Source organism: Zonotrichia albicollis, chromosome W (assembly GCF_047830755.1).
Source record: "Zonotrichia albicollis isolate bZonAlb1 chromosome W, bZonAlb1.hap1, whole genome shotgun sequence".
NCBI classification, from domain to species: domain Eukaryota; kingdom Metazoa; phylum Chordata; class Aves; order Passeriformes; family Passerellidae; genus Zonotrichia; species Zonotrichia albicollis.
In genome coordinates this window covers 9,878,504-9,896,583 of record NC_133859.1, presented here as the reverse complement: position 1 = coordinate 9,896,583, position 18,080 = coordinate 9,878,504, and the positions used below count along the sequence as shown (strand labels likewise).

Sequence of the window (18,080 nt, the reverse complement as noted above, 5' to 3'; positions counted from 1 at the left end):
GCCGCTGCCACAGCTTCAATGCATCTGCAGCCAAAGCTCTGACAGCCCCAAGGAACCACATTGCTGATGGACACACGAGACCCCCACAGAGGGAACCCAAATCTCTGCCCTACTACCAGCCTCAGAGAAGAAGCCCTCACGACCCCACCAGCTCCAGCTCCATCACCACTCCTATTAGACACCATCCCAGCACATATTAACACTACGAGCCATAATGAAAGCTGCAAACGTGTACTCCAACCCACAGGTACTCAAGCTTAAAACAAAACCCAAAAACAATTATACATACAAAAACTTCCATATATATATGCACAAGAGCTTTTAACCTGTATTACAATGTTTATTATTATTTTTAATTTCCATCCTACAAAAATTATTAGTCAAAAAGGTACCACAGTGATCCCTCAAAAAGGAAAAGCTAGAGACTCTCAACTGGGTTAAACCCTATCCAAAATTAACCAACTCACAATTAACATCCTTATCTGACCTCCTAAAAGGTGATCCTAAATTAACTTTCCCTAGAAAATTAACCCCCGAAGCAAAAACTGCTCTCAAAACAGTAGAGCAAGCTACCATCAAAACAGACAATAGTCCTGCTTACATTTCACAGAAAACAAGACATTTCCTACAGCTCTGGGGTGTGTCACACCTCACTGGTATTCCCAAATTAGCAACAAGATAAGCCATCCTGGAAAGAGCACATAGCACTTTAAAATGTAAACTTGAGAAACAAAAGAGAGGAATGTGTAGTGAGATCCCATAGAGCAGGATAGCTAAAGCTATCTATACACTAAATCATTTGAGACTATTAGAAAAGTCCCAAAACCCGGTCCTTTTAAATCACTTTCTATCACTACAATCATCCGGTGATGATCAGTCACCCAAACCCAAGGTAATGGTGCTAGACCTTATCACCAAGAGGTGGGGAGGCCTGTGAAATTTCATCAGCTGGGGACATGGGTATGCCTGTGTTTCCAAGGACGCCAGAACGCATTGGGTACCTGCCAGGTGTGTCTGTCCTGCCCTGCGTCCTGCCCAGGACCACAAGCAGCATCCCCCTGACAGCTCCTCCACAGACGTGGTGGAGCCGTGTGTGGAACATGATTAAAACAACTTGTTCCTCTACCTCATGGAAAGCAGGGACTCTTAAAGTGACAGTTCATGTTACGAACAAAAATTCGGTTAATATCTTTTTTTGTGAGAAAGAGTTACAGGGACGCAGCCAGATCTGTCTCTGCCAGGATTCTTAGTGCTTTTTTATTGTAATACCGGGTCGTTGAGGCTTATCTCCTCTTTTGTATTAGTAAAAGGCCTGGCTGGGTGCGGTGGATGGCCCTTCCCCGAGGCTGTGCTCTCTTACAGCATAGGGAAGACACCTGAGAGGGTGGGGGGGTCTATGCAAAGTGACTCCAAAGTCCAGAATGCTTTGTGGGACCCCGACTCGAAATGCAACGAGAAAACCCCAAAAACAACGAGCCAAATAAGAATTGAGAGACTAAAGTGATGTCTGGACATGAGGAGCCGAGTGCTGAGCCTGCAGAGATGCGGAGTCCCTCTCGCCCTGACCATTAGAGTCGTCCCTGGCGGTGAGACTGGGCCACCGAATGCCGAGAAATTAACATCTGACGGGGACATCACGCCCTAGAGGCTCCCACGAGGACCGGATCCCACAGCTCTGCCCCTAGTGGACAGAGCTGCGCATATCCTCCTCCTCTGAGTCGCCCTGGGAGACGCGACGGGGACTGCAGCCCTACCGAGCCGCCCAATCCTGAGCTGATCACTTTTAATAAAGGCATTAAAAAGGAGAAGAAGTCTCCTGGCCCTGTTTATTTCAGCTGGGGGCGCTCGTCCGGAAAAGCCACGCCGCAAGAAGACTCAAGACTGGCCATCTTGGACTTCAGGACAGCTGGCTACCAGGACCAGAGGGATCGGCTCAGGACCAGCGACACAGAGGAGCACCGGAGCACCGGATTGGTGAGAAAGCCGGTGGCGGGAGCGGGAGACGTGCCCATGTGTGTGTGAATGAGACGAAGGCCGGCAGCCGGACCTTCGAAGTGAGAGCGGACCCCTCAGTACCGCGTTTCCGGACTCCTGCGAAGGAGCCGGCCGGGAACAGGGGGCGGTGCTTGGAATTAGCGTGACTGAGTCATCTCCCAAGGGGGAATAAAGGGCCCCCCACCTCTGGGCGTGCGGAGGGAATATTTGTATGAGTGGCACGCACCCAAAATAGGCCCTGACAGAGGGAAGTCAGGCAGATTTGTCAGTACCAAGAAGGATTCGGGTAGCATTTGTAAGTCTCGAGAAGGATCCGCGTAAGATTTTGTCAGTCCCGAGAAGGATTCGAGTAGCTCACAAGCCCTGCAGGCAAAAGTAAGTCCTGGCACAGGAGCCAGGCACAAACCCCAGCGAAGGAGGCTGTGGTTTGCTTTTAAGTCCTGATACGGTGAAGCCTAAAAATTGGCGGGTTAGGCAAACTAAAAATCAGGCAGTTGTTTTTCCTGACTGAGGGAGTCAGGCACGACCCGGATTCTTAGGCCGAGGTTTCGTGTGTTCAAGTCCCGATAGATGTAAGACCTGACGTTGGGAAAGTTGGGCAATTAAGAGATCGGGCAGTTGTTTCAGTATAAAGTCCTGAGCATCAGGCAGAAATTTTGAAGTTCAGTGGAGGAGACTGAAGCTCCTCAAAGAAGGTTCTTTTTGAAATTACCGGTCAGTAAAGGCACCTTTGGGATCTTTTACTGTTAAGACCTGTAAAATGGGAGGGTGTAATAGTAAAAAGACCGGCAAGAGGCTGAGGGACATACCTCGCAATAGTCCCTTAGGAGAACTGTTAGTAAAATGGGATTCTATAGAGGCCACGGAGGGATTAGATAAAGTGAAAATGATCCATTATTGTATGGAAGTGTGGCCAGAATTAGAGTTACAAGGAGGATGGCCTTGGTGTGGGACAAAGGATAAGTGGATGTGCCAGCCGTTAAATAATTATCTGACAGCTCGAGGGGATACTGATCATGAGCAATTATTGTATGTAGCTTGCTGGTTAAAGAGCGCTGTTGGGGATGACGGGGTGCGAATTTGTAAGGTACAGAGGAAGAAAGAGGGGAATGAAGGAGGGGATGATAAGACTAGTAAAAGATGGGATCCCCTGGATTATTTGCCTCCTTCTGCCCCTCCACCTTATAATCCTCTTCTTCAAGCACCTCAAATGGCAGGTCCGGTTCTTCCCCCGGCTGCCATTACATTACCACCTGCTCAAACTCCCCCTTCTATCTCTTCAGCTTCCGCTATGATAAACCCAGTATCCCCTCCAGTTCCTTCTGCACCACCACAAGTGCCTACTCCACCTGCTGCATTCTCCACCCCTTCTCCAGCTGCACTTAATATCCACTCAGGCTCTTCTCCCCCTCCTATTGCTGTCCCTTTACCTCCTCCTAGTTGGGACACAAATGTCTCCTCGCCCGATAAACAGCTATCAGCAAATACACCTGCTGATGGGCAGAAAGTTCAGGGTAACCCAGATATCCCTCAAAGTAGTTTGGCATCTGAAGATGGGCCGTACTGTAGCACCAGATCCAAGACTTACAAGGCAGAGAGACTCTTTCCCCTCAGAGAGGTTCCTATGGGAGGAGTAGCGGGAGGTGTTGGCTTTGTGAATGCTCCCCTAACTGCTTCTGAGGTGAGAGGATTCAAGAAAGAGTTGGGGCATTTAGTTGAGGACCCAGTGGGCATAGCTAACCAAGTGGATCAATTTCTAGGTCCAAATATCTACACTTGGGGGGAGATGAATTCCATCCTGAGTATATTATTTTCCCCAGAAGAGGTCCAGATGATTAGGGTGGCTGGCATAAGAATTTGGGAGAAAGATAACCGTCCTGGACCCCAGGTGCCATCAGGCGAACAGAAATTGCCACTAACGGATCCCAGCTGGAACCCTAACCAGGAGGAGGGGAGGAAGGCCATGATGGAATGTTGTGGTGTGTTTTTTAATGGAATATAGGTCTTTGATAATACGGGGGATCAAATAGTCAGTTCCCAAAGGAACTAATACTCAACTGGCATTTGAGGGCATGCAGGAGAAAGATGAAGCTCCTGCTGCCTGGCTTAATCGCCTAAGGCAGAACTTCCAGTTGTACTCTAGAATAGACCCAGACACCCCAGAAGGTCAAATGCTACTAAAAGTCCAATTTGTTACCGAATCTTGGCCTGATATAAGGAAGAAACTGGAAAAGATGGAAGATTGGCAAGAGAAGGACATTAATGAGTTATTAAGAGAGGCATTGAAGGTGTATTTAAGGAGGGAAGAAGAAAAAGCAAAGGCCAAGGCTAAGATCATGGTTGCTGTAGCTAGGGAAAGTGCAGGGTGGGCGGGTCCACCACGAGGAGGAGGCAAGGATAGGCCTCTTGTACTGTCAGGTGCAAGAGGGATAGAGACACCTCAAGTCCCTTTGAGAGAACGACATTGCTATTACTGTGGAGAGCCAGGACACACCAGGAGGTTTTGTAGAATGCTCAGTCTCGATGCAGCAATAGCCAGGGAACAAGATAATTTAGGGAAGATCCTTAGAAGTGACAATTAGAGGGTCAGGGGCTTTACACTTTAGGGGACCCGATGCAACATCTAGAAGAGCCCTTGGTAAATTTTGAAGTGGGACCCCTACATGAAGAATTAGAATTTTTGGTTGATACAGGAGCAGATAAGTCCTGTCTCAACAAAGTAACATCTGAAGTTAGACAAAAACCAGCTAGGTAGAAAGGATATCCAATACCACCAAAACTGGCCAGTAATACTTAACTTGTAATAAGTGGTGTGAAAGTAAAAGGCACCTTTTTGTTGTCTTGTTGTGTGTGTGAGAGTGAGTCACAAGCAAAGTCAGCCTCAACTTCCCGGGCAGGTGGGAAGGGGGCAGTGGAAGTGTGTGTGTGACCTGCAAACCAGGCTTGTGTCCCCCGGGCGGGTGGGGGCTGTGACCAAAGTGTGTGTGTGTGTGACCTGAAAACCAGACTAGTGCTCTCCAGATGTGTGAGGGAGCCGTAGCTGTAAGAGTGTGAGTGACACGCAGGCAGCCTCACAGGTGAATGTGCACCAGAGGCAACCAGAGTCAGGGCCCTTCCAAGAGGCCCAGAGATACTGAGACCTGTGGGCCAACCCCAAGGTGAGGGGGGGCTATAGGGACCCATGATTTTCTAGCAATAAGTTTGTGTCTTAAAGGTGTGAAGGAATGTGTGAAAGTGAATGAGAAATGAGTGAATATAGACGAATTAGAATAGAGGCAATGTACATTGTGCATTACAAGTTTTACCACATCTCCTTAGAAAGAAGTGTATTGTGTAAAAGAATTGTGTAAGGAAAAAAAAAATTAAGTGTAAGAGGTTGAAAGAAGTATTTAAGCTGTAAGTGAAAGTAAGAAACAGAAGCAAGAGATAAACAAGATCTTGAAAAATAGAACAGGAAACCAGTGAATTAAATACACAGAAAAATAGTGGAATAAGAGTACTTTGGGAGTTAAGTTAGCTGAGAAATACAACTCCTTGCAAAATACAGAGTATGTAGAAGTTGATGAGAGAAACATACAAGCTATGGAAAAAGAGAAATTACTGATAACATTAAACAGAGAAGCTGAGTTTTGATAAAATCATTAACAGTAGACCATTAATGCCTGTGTTTGAAAGCCCGTTTCAGGTATTCTTCATTACTAAGACGGTTGGACTCACATCACTCTCACCCCTGGCATTGGACCAGGATTCAACACCAAGTTTTTCCCTCTGGCATTCTGGTATTGGACCGGACTGCACCCCATTCTCCCTGGCATTGGACCGGACTACACCCCTGTCTCCTTCTGGCATTGGGCCAGACTCCCAGTTTCTCCTTGTGGCATTGGACCGGACTCCACCCCTTTCTCCTTCTGGCATTGGGCCAGACTCTCAGTTTTTCCCTCTGGCATTGGGCCAGAGTCCACACCACTCACCTCCGGGCACTGGATAAGGATTCATCCACATCACAAGGTGATTCACCTGAGTATACTGAGATTTAAAGTTGACTCTCAGGAGGAAGAGTCAAAAAGACTGAACTGTATAGAGAAAAAAAATTTGTATCAGAGTTCTAATATTGCTTAAAATGTTTAAAAACTGTTTTGTGTAAATTATGTTGGTAAAAATTTTAAGGCTGTAAATAAGTAATTCTAGTTTAAGTTCCCCAATATACTTCTAAAGACTCCAGGTTAATCCTCTATAGAACACTCCCCTAGGGGAAACTAAAATTTGTAGGGAACAGACCAAGAGAGGCTTAACCAGAGAAGCGGGTAGAAGGGACTCTAAAGAGCTTGGAAGCTTCTCCTCAGTAAAAAATTTCCCAAGAGGCAAGGCCGGGTGGGCAGGCTGTGCAAGATGACCCATAACGGACTCTTGGGAAGGGTAGTACTGATAGCTCTAACTGCTGGTATTGCTCTAGGAAGCCCAGGAGAGCCGTGCAGTGAGTGCTACCAACCCTGCTATGAGGAGGAAGTGAGCTCCTTGTCGAGAGTCCACATCAGTTCTAACCCTGATTGTGTTAACCCCTCCCAATTGGTCCTTTATCAGAAAAATAAGAGAGTGTATTGGATAGCCCAGAATACTGCCACTTTTAGGCAGCCACTCCTGGGAGAGTGCCCTATAGAGGTAGCCTGATTGTGCTTTGAATGTGATGCTGCTGAAACAAGCTCAGCAGATCTAGTAAAAAGCAAAGAAATGGTGAAAATGGTAAGAAAAACTGTTTGTTACAAGTATTTATATGAGTGTACTGGAAAAGAGATAAACCCCTTTTGGAACACATTTCAGGGGAGCTCTAAACCCCTAAGTTTGATCTCATCTGGCAACTGCATTGCTAGGGTGATAAAACCAATTTTCTTATTACCCAAAGAAACTGGGTCAAGTTTGGGAGTTCCTATATATAATGACTTAGGAGAAATTAAACAAAACCGGGAAAGTGAAATAGAAATTGAGACAATCCAAAATTGTAAAAGCCAAGTTAGGATTCCAAAATCTGTGTTGAACAAAGTCATCCGGCTCCAGGCAGTATTAAAAATAAAGAATTCAATTATTAGGGACATTTCGAACGAAAAAAAAAGATTGGCATGTGCAAATGATCAAAATCAAACTCCTACACTTGATCCCAGTGGGTGGGAGAACTTAGAGATTTTCAGAAAATATGTATGGGAAAAGGTGGATTTTCTCACTATGTGTAGACTTGGAAGATTGCTCTTTTTACTATGCTTATTTATCTATTTTAGTAAAACAGTATTGGCTGTACAAACCAACCTGAAAAAACCAAGAAAAGTAACAAGGTTAAGCAAGCATGATTACCAAAGTGCACAAGAGATTTATAGTAGATTCAAAACAAAAAAATTGTGAGTTGATGCGAGCTTAAGAATTTAAGCTCGATCAAAGAAAAAGAGGGGGGACTGTTATGAACAAAAATTTGGTTAATATTTTTTTTGTGAGAAAGAGTTACAGGGACGCAGCCAGATCTGTCTCTGCCAGGATTCTTAGTGCTTTGTTATTGTAATACCGGGTCGTTGAGGCTTATCTCCTCTTTTGTATTAGTAAAAGGCCTGGCTGGGTGCGGTGGATGGCCCTTCCCCGAGGCTGTGCTCTCTTACAGCATAGGGAAGACACCTGAGAGGGTGGGGGGGTCTATGCAAAGTGACTCCAAAGTCCAGAATGCTTTGTGGGACCCCGACTCGAAATGCAACGAGAAAACCCCAAAAACAACGAGCCAAATAAGAATTGAGAGACTAAAGTGATGTCTGGACATGAGGAGCCGAGTGCTGAGCCTGCGGAGATGCGGAGTCCCTCTCGCCCTGACCATGGGAGTCGTCCCTGGCGGCGAGACTGGGCTGACGAGGCTGAGAGGACCAAGATCTGATGGGGAGATCACGCCCTAAAGGCTCCCACGAGGACCGGATCCCCCGGCTCCGCCCCTAGTGGACAGAGCTGCGCATATCCTCCTCCTCTGAGTCGCCCTGGGAGACGCGACGGGAACTGCAGCCCTACCGAGCCGCCCAATCCTGAGCTGATCACTTTTAATAAAGGCATTAAAAAGGAGAAGAAGTCTCCTGGCCCTGTTTATTTCAGTTCATATAAGGAGTTCATTTGTTCACAACTTGTTTTTTCTGTTTACAAATTGTCTTTCTAGAAGTGTCTTGGTTTGAAAAGACAGGTGTCTGCTAAGGAAGGCAGGAGCCTGTCTTGAAATGGAAAAGGTGAACCCCCTCCCTCCGAATTATTATAATTTTGAAATTAAGGGGCTCTCAGTCAAAGATATGGGAGTAGGAATAACAGTTCATTATTAGGAAAAATAAAATAAAAATAAAAACAAAAATGCAGTAATACAAAACAACACTGACAGAGTCAGAATATGATCTGACACCTGGTCAGGGTGTTGGTAGCAGTCCAATTAAATGGTGGATGCCATGGGACAGAGAGAGAGTAATGGCAAACGTTTCTCAAAGCGGCTTGTGAGAAGGTTTAGGGAGCTGGAAAGATGTGAGAATCTGTTGACTATAAACAATTGGCAGGTGCTGTTTTTCTACTTGATATTTCTGTTCCTCTCAAGGACAGTGCGTGAGAAAGATGTTTCTGTTAGTTAGTCAATAGAATAGAATCTATCATACCACTCTATAAAAACCGCACGGTTCTTTTGAATAAAGCCTTCTTTGCCTTTTCTATGATCCTGCCTCTCACCTGGTCCTGCCCCGACCCCGGCGCACGAGTGACACTCCTGGAGTGACAAATGTGGTTCTGTTGAAGCAGTGATCCTGTAGAAGGCTGTAGTTTTCCTCTGAAGGTCCTCTGGTGGTGTAGATGGGCCTGGTCTTCCTCTGGGAATCCAGTGGAAAAGACAGCTGCTCCTCTGGGAATCCAGTGGGAAAGAAAGTTGTCTCTGTTGTTTCAATTCTCAGATTATATTCAGGCAGGAATGCTTGGCTCTTTCCCCTGGGTGGAGTATCTCACAATGGGTGATGTAATTTTATCAGTCATGCAGTGAGACTCAATGGCTGGTTAACAGAAAATATCTCCTGAAGCAGTGCGCTTCAGCAAGTCCCAGAGAGTGACCCGCACTTTCAGGGCCCAGAGCACATATGCAAAAAAGAGCTAACAAAGGCAAAGGACAGGGTTTTGTTTGGAGATCCAAAGGCTGTTTATTGCTTCGATAAAGGTCCAGGGACAAAGACCCTGCAGGGTGGAGGGCACAGGGTTAAATATGGGAAAAAAGGGGTAGATCTGAGGGTCAAAGACCAATGGGAACAGGGAAAAGTGGTGTAGGGGAGGGGCAGCAAACTAGCGGAACCAATGGGATAACAGGGGCGGAACACTGCCGCAAACTGGGGCCAATAGGGATTGAGAAAGGGGAGAACATTTTAGGGGATATACATATATGGTGAACAGGGGTGGAAGGAACAACAGGGAGAAACAATGAAACTCGAAACATTAACATGTGCCTGCAGAGGCCCATGGGAGGGAGGCTTTTCTCACCCTAACCTTAGAGGGGTGTTTCTCCTAGCTTGTTTCTGCCCCTCCAGGGTTGAAGTGCTATAGCCTCAGCGGTAGGCCTTCGAGCCTCCACAACCTTTCCGGAGGGAGAATGGGTCATGGAAGAGATAAAGAAAACTGCCCCACCTGGTTTTAACAGGTGGCCCAATTAACAGAAGATAACTGTCCCACCTCTAACAGATGGCAATAGAATACACACCCCTGGCCACATCTTGCATTTGCAACCTAAGACAAGTAGTTGAGTTTTTCTCCAACAGCTCTAAGGGTTAAATGGTATAGGGGTTAAACGGTTTCTTGTTTTTAGAGTCAAGTTGTAACTTGTAACTATAAGTAGGTAACCTGTGGCATGTTAGCCTGAAGGATTGTGATCTCGCCTATCAGCTCCTGGACGTGAGTGCTGCAACTCCAGTGGTACATGAGACACATCGCTAGCTGATGGGAGCCAGGTTTGCCAAATGGGGTGGAAAACTTCATTCAAATTAGACTCATGCTGTCTTCTGTCACCCTGTCTGCAAAGCACCCTTGCAGGTAGAATAACAGATGATGTTTTACATTTTTTACTGAAAGGAAGGGAGCAATTGTCACAGTGAAATTGGTTGGATTCAAACCTATACAGAGACCTCAGCCAACCCTGTTCAAGCTTAGATGCAAATACACCACTGGCCAGAGAGCTGGGCGGAGAGAGGTCTCATCCAGTCAGCTATCTGGACCCAGGAGATTCAAAAGCCTCTATCAAAAGAGCAGCTATATTAAACTCATTGCTGTTTGCTGATGACTCTTGGTATTGTGTCATGTGTCTATCTCCAACTCACAACTCCATGTAACACCCTGCCTCAGCCATAGTGTCCTCAAACGCAGTTTGGGCTCCTGCTTTGACTACAGTCCTCTGAGAATATTGAAGAGAGGCTTGGTAGGCCTAGGCCAGGATCCAGCATAGGGTGAGAAGCTGCTCGCATTCCTGGGAGTAAACAAGGCACCCTTTTATCAGTTGATGGGCCAGTTTCTTATGGTTCTTTACCTCTTCAGAAGTAAAGTCCCGGGCAGTGGGAGGTGATAACCACCCTAGGAACCTCCCCAAATCTCTCCACACACCTTTCCACCCAGTAACTGGGTGCCTCAGGGCAGATTTTAACAGCTCCTCACCCAAGGGTTGTTTCCTCTTGTACCAGGATGATGACAAATTCCATGAATTCTATAGTGTAGCAACTGGTAGTGGCTAATTCTATTAATAATATCAGGCCGCTTATATAAAGATTGGCAATGACCATGGGAGCCTGCAGTAAAAAATCATCCATATTCAAATTCATCCTGTGCAGAGAGAAAGAGATATATTCATTCATAGTCATTGTTTGTTTCAACATGTTCCCAAACTTAGCACAATAACGATAAGCAGGGTGGCTGCCGAAGGCCATGTGCCACACAGGAGCTTATTACTTGAGAACTGTTATTGATAATTACTAGAGCATGCAATGAATATATATATATATATATAAAACTGCCTTTATCTTGCCCCATATTTGGGTGCCAAAATGACTGTTGCGGGTTGACCCTGGCTGGGTGCCAGGTGCTCACTCAGTTGCTCTATCACTCCCTTTCCTACTGGGACAAAGGAGAGAATAAGATGGAGCACAACCAGCAAGGTGAGATAAGGCAGTTTTATAACAGCAAAATAAATAAATAAGCAGAGACCTGCACACACAACAGCTAAAAGGGGGAAAAAAGCCAGTGTCTGCTTCCCATCAGCAGCCATGTACAGACACTTCCCGGGAAGCGGGGCTTCAGCACGTGCAACGGTTCCTCCAGAAGGCAAATATTGAAAACTCTCTAATGCCCCTCCCTTCCTCCTCTCTCCCTTAGTTTATATATCTGAGCTGACATCAGATAGTATGGAATATCCCTTTGGCCAATTTGGGTCAGCTGGCCCGGTTGTGTCCCCTCTCAGGATCTTGCCCACTCCCATCCCCTTTCATGGGGGAAGGAATGTCAGAGGGACAGTGCTGCTCGGCAGTAGCCAAAACACTGGTCTGTTATCAACACCCTTCCAGCTACCAATGCAAAGCACAGCACTGTAAGGGCTGTGAACTTTACCTTGGTCAGACTCAGTACATTCTGTTATCACAGAGGCATAACCATCATCTCTAATTGGTCCAGCTTTGGCCGGTGGCATGCTCATCTTCAAAGCCATCAGAGATAGGCTCTGCTGGACATGGTGGAAACTTCTAGGAGCTTCTCACAGAAGCCACCTCTCTGGCCCCCCAACTACCGAAAACCAGGCCATGCAAAACCAACACAACCCCAAACCTTATCTATTTTTATATTTATATTGCAAGCTCTCCCAAACACATATTGTCTTCTGTTAACAGTGTAGTTCTTCATTTCCTGTAGCTGATATTGAAAAATATAAATAAATGAGGAACAACAATCATTATTTTGAAAGTGGGTCATTATGAAACATGCTACTTTAAGAAATAGAACTTTATAAGCATGTTGTCATTTTATTTTTATTGTGTATGTGATTTTTTTCATACAGCAAGCACTTTCTGATGTGTCCTGAATGTTTTATCTAAAAAAAACCCACTTTCTTGGCTCATTTTGACTGAATTTTCTGTAGTATATCCTTTAAAAGAAAAAAAACCTAACAAATGTATTAGAGGGAAGAATGGGGGAGACGGTTTATGTCTTTAAGATAAGTATTCGGAGTCCAAATTTGAAAAGGAGACACACAGAAATTGCAATTTAATATAGCCTAATTTTTAAGTGTATTTGAGCAGATTTACAATGGATGTTAAATGATGTTTTTTCCTCCTGTACTTGATAGCACTGCTACCTATGATTCAGTAAGCCAGTTTATATTAGATTTAGGTATACTTTTGTGTTGCTCATGTGGAATGTAATAGCTAAAATAGTGTTGCTTTTTCTTGTAGAAATTAAAAAGTGGTAATTTAATTTTTTGAAATGATTGAAAATACTTATTCTGAAAGTGATGACAGTAAGTGTTGAGAAAAACAATTGGCTCTGCTGAAGAGAAATGGTAGTGAGTAGGACTTTGGTGTCTGGACCAACATCAATAAAGTACTTAACAGGGAGTTAACTAATGTCATAGTTCTGACACCTGTTTGCCCAATTTGGAGATGATCTGCATTCTGCCTTGGTTTCCTGTTTTGCAACTGAGAATAATAGGTATGCATCTGCCTCAAAAATTTAGGGTGAAAATGAGTTATTAATGCACCACATGCTTCATCCATGCTCTGACCATATTGTGCCATAGAAGAGACTTTGTGGAGCTGGAGCAACTGTGGGAGCATCCATTGACTTCACAAAGAACCCTCAGTGCAGTCAGCATGACCACAGTGGGTCATCTGGTCCAACCTCCCTGCTCAAGCAGAATCATTCTAGAGCACATTGCACAGGATTGCATCCAGATGGTTCTTGAATATCTCCAGTGAGGGAGACTCAACAACCTCTCTGGGCAATATGCTCTGGTGCTCGGTCACACACAAAAGAAAGTTCTTTCTCATGTTCAGGTGTGTTCTAGGGTGACTTTATGATGTGGTTTCCTTGTATTCCTAATCATCTGTTCTGCTTTACTATCAGATTTTGAGTTCTGTGCCTTTAAGACTAGATCCAAGAGTGAAGGGGGAGGGGGAGAAGGGGTGCTAAGTTTTGACTGCAGAAGCTTCACTTCCTCTCCCAGAATTCCTCTCTCACAGGCTGTGCTGCCTAGCATGGACAGTGAGAGAGCTTTCCTTTTCTTTTAGGTTATTTTTTTTTTTGAGTTAGCAGAGACCGAAAAGTTTCCTGGACTGTGGTTTGAGGTCTTTTTTCTGGAACTGTTCATCTTTTTCTCTGGTCCAGAACACCAAGACAATCTCCCGGGGGGTCCCCAAGCTGCTCTGCAGCCTGGACACCGGGCCCGAGCCCCGGAGGGACTGAAAGAGACTGAGCATGCCAAGACATACCCACGAAAAAACTCTGAACTACAGAAAGGCTCTCTGAATTTGACATCTCTTCAGAGCCACAAAAAGTTTCATTAATATTAATTTTTTCATGTTTCTGAGTACTTTGCTTGTGAAATAAACAGTTTTTTCCACTTTTCTCCAAGGAGATTATCTCCTGAACCAATTGGGGGAGAGGCTGCTAGAATCTGCCCTTAGAAGAAACATCCCTTTGGGAAGTTTCCCTCCAAATTTATCTCAAAGAGGGACAAGGTGGAACTTCTTGTGCATCAGTTTCTGCCCATTGCCTCTTGTCCTATTGCTTGGCACCATGGAACAGAGCCTGGCTCCATCCTCTTGACATCCTTCAGATACTGATAGACATTGATGAGGTTCTTCTCGGTCTTCTCTGCTCCAGGTTAAATAGGCCCATGTCCCTCAGCCTTTCCTCATAAGTGGGGTACTCTAGTTCCCTTATCATCTTTGTCACTCTCTGCTGGACTTGCTCCAGGAGCTCTGTGTCTTTCTTGTATTGAGAAGCCCAGAACTGGACACAGCATTCCAGATGGAGCCTCACTAGGGCTGAGTAGAGGGGCAGGATCACCTCTCTTGACCTGCTAGCAATGTACTTAGGGCTGCCCAATTACAGTATTTGGGATGTCAGAAAGTCCTGAACCACATCTTGGCTGACTGTCAGACACCCACCTAGCCACTCTTTCATTATCCCTTCTTGTTGGGACTCACCCCCGTATGGGCCACCAATTGTTGGCATTGGCGCTTGGCACCAATCTGACTGTCACTGTTAGTTTATCATCTCACTATAAAACTTTCATACCTTCTCTCTGTGGGTTCCCACAGGCAGCTTCTCGCAGCACTGACTCCTCTTCCTTCTGCATAGCCGTCTGACTCCTTCCTGTCCCTTGCACGACTGCCTAACCCTTACTGTCTTCTGCAGCACATACTAACCCCTTACTGTCCCTCACAGCACAACTAACAAACTCACTCTCTAGCTTCTCCCTCAATCAGCTAACCCACTCTTTTATAGCACTCATCCTTACTGGACATATCTGTGGCCTATTAAGGGCAAGCCTTATTTGACATAGCTATGACCTATTAAGGGCAGGCCCGTTCCTACTCTGGTAATTAGTACAGCTGCAACTCCTAAGGGCCAAGACTGCCTTCAGCACTATCTCTATTCTCCTACAATCCATTCAACCACACCTTCTCTCTCAACAAGACAGGAGGAAAAATATGGTGAAAAAATGCTTTTGAGTCAAGATACAGACAGGGAGCTCACTTACCAATTGTCATCATGGGCAAAACAGGCTTGACTTGGGAAAAAGCAATTTAGCTATGATTAGAAATAGAGCAGAATAGTGAGAAACAAAGATAAAACCTAAACACCTTCCACCCACACCACCTGATTGGCTCAGCTTTAACCAGCAGTGGGTCTGGTTTGGAGCTGTCTGGAACTGGTTCTTTTCACCACAGGGACAGTGTAGCAGAATGCTCTGCCTAAGTGGGGGTAAACCAGCTGAAACTTGCTCAAAACCCTGTCCTAGGGTGGCGTTATGATGCTTGTATCCCAAATTGTGTGTTCTGTTTATGCTGGGTATTATATTTTGTGCCTTCAAGACCAGCTCTGAGAGCAAAGGTGGGGAGAAGAAGGACAGTTTGTTATCAGGGACTGCATTAATTCCTCCACAGTCTGCTGGAACACAGAACTCCACTGTGGTGTCTGGGCACAGACAGGGCAAAACATGGCGCTCTGTTGTTTTTTAGTTAGTTTAGCCAGGTGAGGCAGAGAAATTCCTTGGACTGTTTTTCTTTCCCTTTATTTGGAACTGTTCAAACCTGCTCCAGACTGGGACCTGGAGAAACATCAAGAGCTCTCACTTTGTAGCCTACCCGAGTCTACTCTGGTCAGCAGCCTTTCCCAGCACCAGAGGGACTGACAACAGAGCGACCACCTGTCACCCTGGTTTTTTAAGATTTTCTAAGCCTTCTGATGTTGACATTCTTGTGGTGAACTTTCTCACACGCTTTCTGTAAATAACTCATTGTTTTTCATTCCTTTATGGAGGAGGAGAGAGTTGATGGACTGTTGGTTTGACCTGTGTCATTGCAGAGGTGTCACTGTCACCTTCCAATCCGCTGTCACTTTGGTAAAACTATAAATATTGGAGTCAGAGAATAAAACTTCCCTTTCTTCCCTTCACCTTGAGAGCGGTGGTGTGCTTGTGTTCTTTTGTGTCCTTCAGCGACAACCACCCACAGGAGAGTCTTTCTGAATTTGTCATCTCTTCAGAGCAGTGAATGAGTTTTGTCATCTGGTATTGTTCTTTTTTTTTTTTTTTTTTTTTTTGTGCTGGAGAGTGCTTTGCCTGTTAAATAAACAGGTTTGTTCCACTTCTCTCCAAGGAAATTCTTCCTGAACTGGTTGGGGGGAGGGGTCATGTAGGTTTGCTTTCTGGAGGGGCCTCTTTTGGGACACCCTGTTTGCAAACGCTATCCATGATGGATGGAGAAGGCAGGGGCCTTTCTGCTTTTGCTGTTGAAGAATGCTGAGACAAGCCTGACTCATCAGTGCCTAAGTTAAACATACTGAGAAAGAACAAGGTTTCCTGACAGAAACTGGCACTTGTGAGGGTGTGGCAGACAAAGTCCTTGATAAAGGAACCAACAAATTATAATAGTGATGATTTATCTAAAGCTGCTGAGCTGGCACAGGTGGCCTGGAGACACATGACTGACAGTCAATCACTGTATTCTAAAAGCCCAGTCCCATTTTTTATTGGCAGGGTCTTCTAAGACATTCCGTCTTGGAGTATGTGTGGAGATTCCTCTCTTGAGTGGGGACACCCCTCAAGGTTATTCCTCGAGGCTAAACAAAAGAAGTTTGGCCAGCTGCCTAGTGCCAGCTTCTGGGATGGACAGGGTGTGTGAATTTTCCTAAAACCTGATGTGCATGGGGATGTGCATGTGCAATTTGCTAGCCAACTTCAACCCGGACTTGATGCAAGGGAGTTAGGGGTTAAAGAGTCATTAGGGGTAGCTGACTAGACAATGTATAGTGCTTAACATTTACTGTGCTTGCAAAAGCAGGATGAAAGAATGCAAGGCTATTGTGATAAGGAAGAGACTGCTTGCAAAACCAGGATGAGGGGATGCAAGGATAGCAAGGCTACTGTGGTAAGGAAGACTGTTCGGACCCCTAAACCGGCCAAAACCAGTCTTGCGGTTTGAACTGCAACCAAGAGATCAGGGAGTAAGTGCAAGGAGATGAGGTGAAAATTTCACCCCTGAGAAGATGTTGGAAAGCTCATTTACTTCCTCCCTACGACCACCAGATGACCACCAGAGAGCAGTGCGCAAGCACAGAAGGACTTGGAACTAATTATAATATGAAGTGAGGATAGGCAGGGTTAGGAAATGAATATGTATTAGGCGTATTGTGTAATTCTATGCATATGTAAGACTTTAGAGAATAAATAGAGGAATAGGCACACATGTCTTTGAGCAGCTATCCCACACATGCCCAGTGCTGAATACATTCATACCTACTTTACATCTTTAACAAGTTGTGGAGTTTTTCCATGTATCAGACTAGCCAGCAAGTTTTACAGTTAAATTTGTGTCATGGTTTGAGCTCAGCTAGAAATTAGGCCTCACTAAGCCACTCCCCCCCCCTCCCTGCTCCCTCCGGTGAGAGACAGACAGAAGGCAGAGATTCCAAGTTGAGATAAGAACAATTTACTGGAGACATCAATGAGATAAGAGACACTAACAGCAACAATATTATTAAAAAAGGTATACACTAACGAGGGTGATTTACATACAAAAAAGTGCTCATTGAGGGGACCATCAGACCTGACACCATGCAGATCTCCAGACAAAGATAAAATGCACTCCCCACCCTCCACATGCACCTTTTTCTTCCTGACCACAAGCCACGCCCCCTTCCTTCTCAGAACTGAGAATACCTTACTTTCACCCCCCAGCGGTGATGTAGATGGTATAGAATAATAACAGTCTAGGTACACTCACATGTCTCCAAGGTCCACCCCCTCGTGTCTACTTTGAGAAAATTAACTATGTCCTTGGCCAAAAGTAGAACAGTTTGGCAATTAATTTACAGCTAACACCAGAAATCGCTGCATGTGCTGTGTTATGAAAAAAAATTCTGTTGATTTTTTTCTGTGAGAAAAAGGTTACCACTGTTGCTGCTGGGGCGCTGCTTGTGTTATGGTAATTACGGGTCGTGGTTGTTAATAGTTGTTTTTGTATCAGTAAAAGCCCTGGCTGGGGCGAGTTAATGGCCCTTCTCTGAGACAGTGAAGGGTGGGGTACCTCCCGAACAGCGAGGAGAAGAGACTTTGGAGGGGAGGGATATGCAAATAACTCCAAGGACCAGCATGCTGTGTGGGACCCCTACTCCAAACATGCAGGAAGAACCCCAAAAACAATGAGCCACCTAAGAGTTGAGAGATTGGGGTGATGTCTGGACGAGAGGAGCGGAGTGCTGGGCCTGCAGACATGCGGAACACCTTTGGAGTTTCTCTCGCCCTGGCCACGGGAGTCGTCCCCGGCGCCGAGAGCGGACGGGAAGGAGCCGGG

The 18,080-nt window shown here is 45.5% G+C and overlaps 1 protein-coding gene across 1 annotated transcript in view; it reads left to right on the top strand.

Annotated features, from left to right (window-relative positions):
• LOC141726896 (transmembrane emp24 domain-containing protein 7-like) overlaps nt 1–7,145 on the top strand; it is a 38,651-nt gene extending 31,506 nt beyond the window's left edge. Inside the window, exon 4 of the mRNA XM_074531997.1 lies at nt 1,836–7,145. The gene's annotated coding sequence lies outside the window, so the exon portion shown is untranslated. The remainder of the gene's footprint in view (nt 1–1,835) is intronic.
• Nucleotides 7,146–18,080: the final 10,935 nt, after the last annotated feature.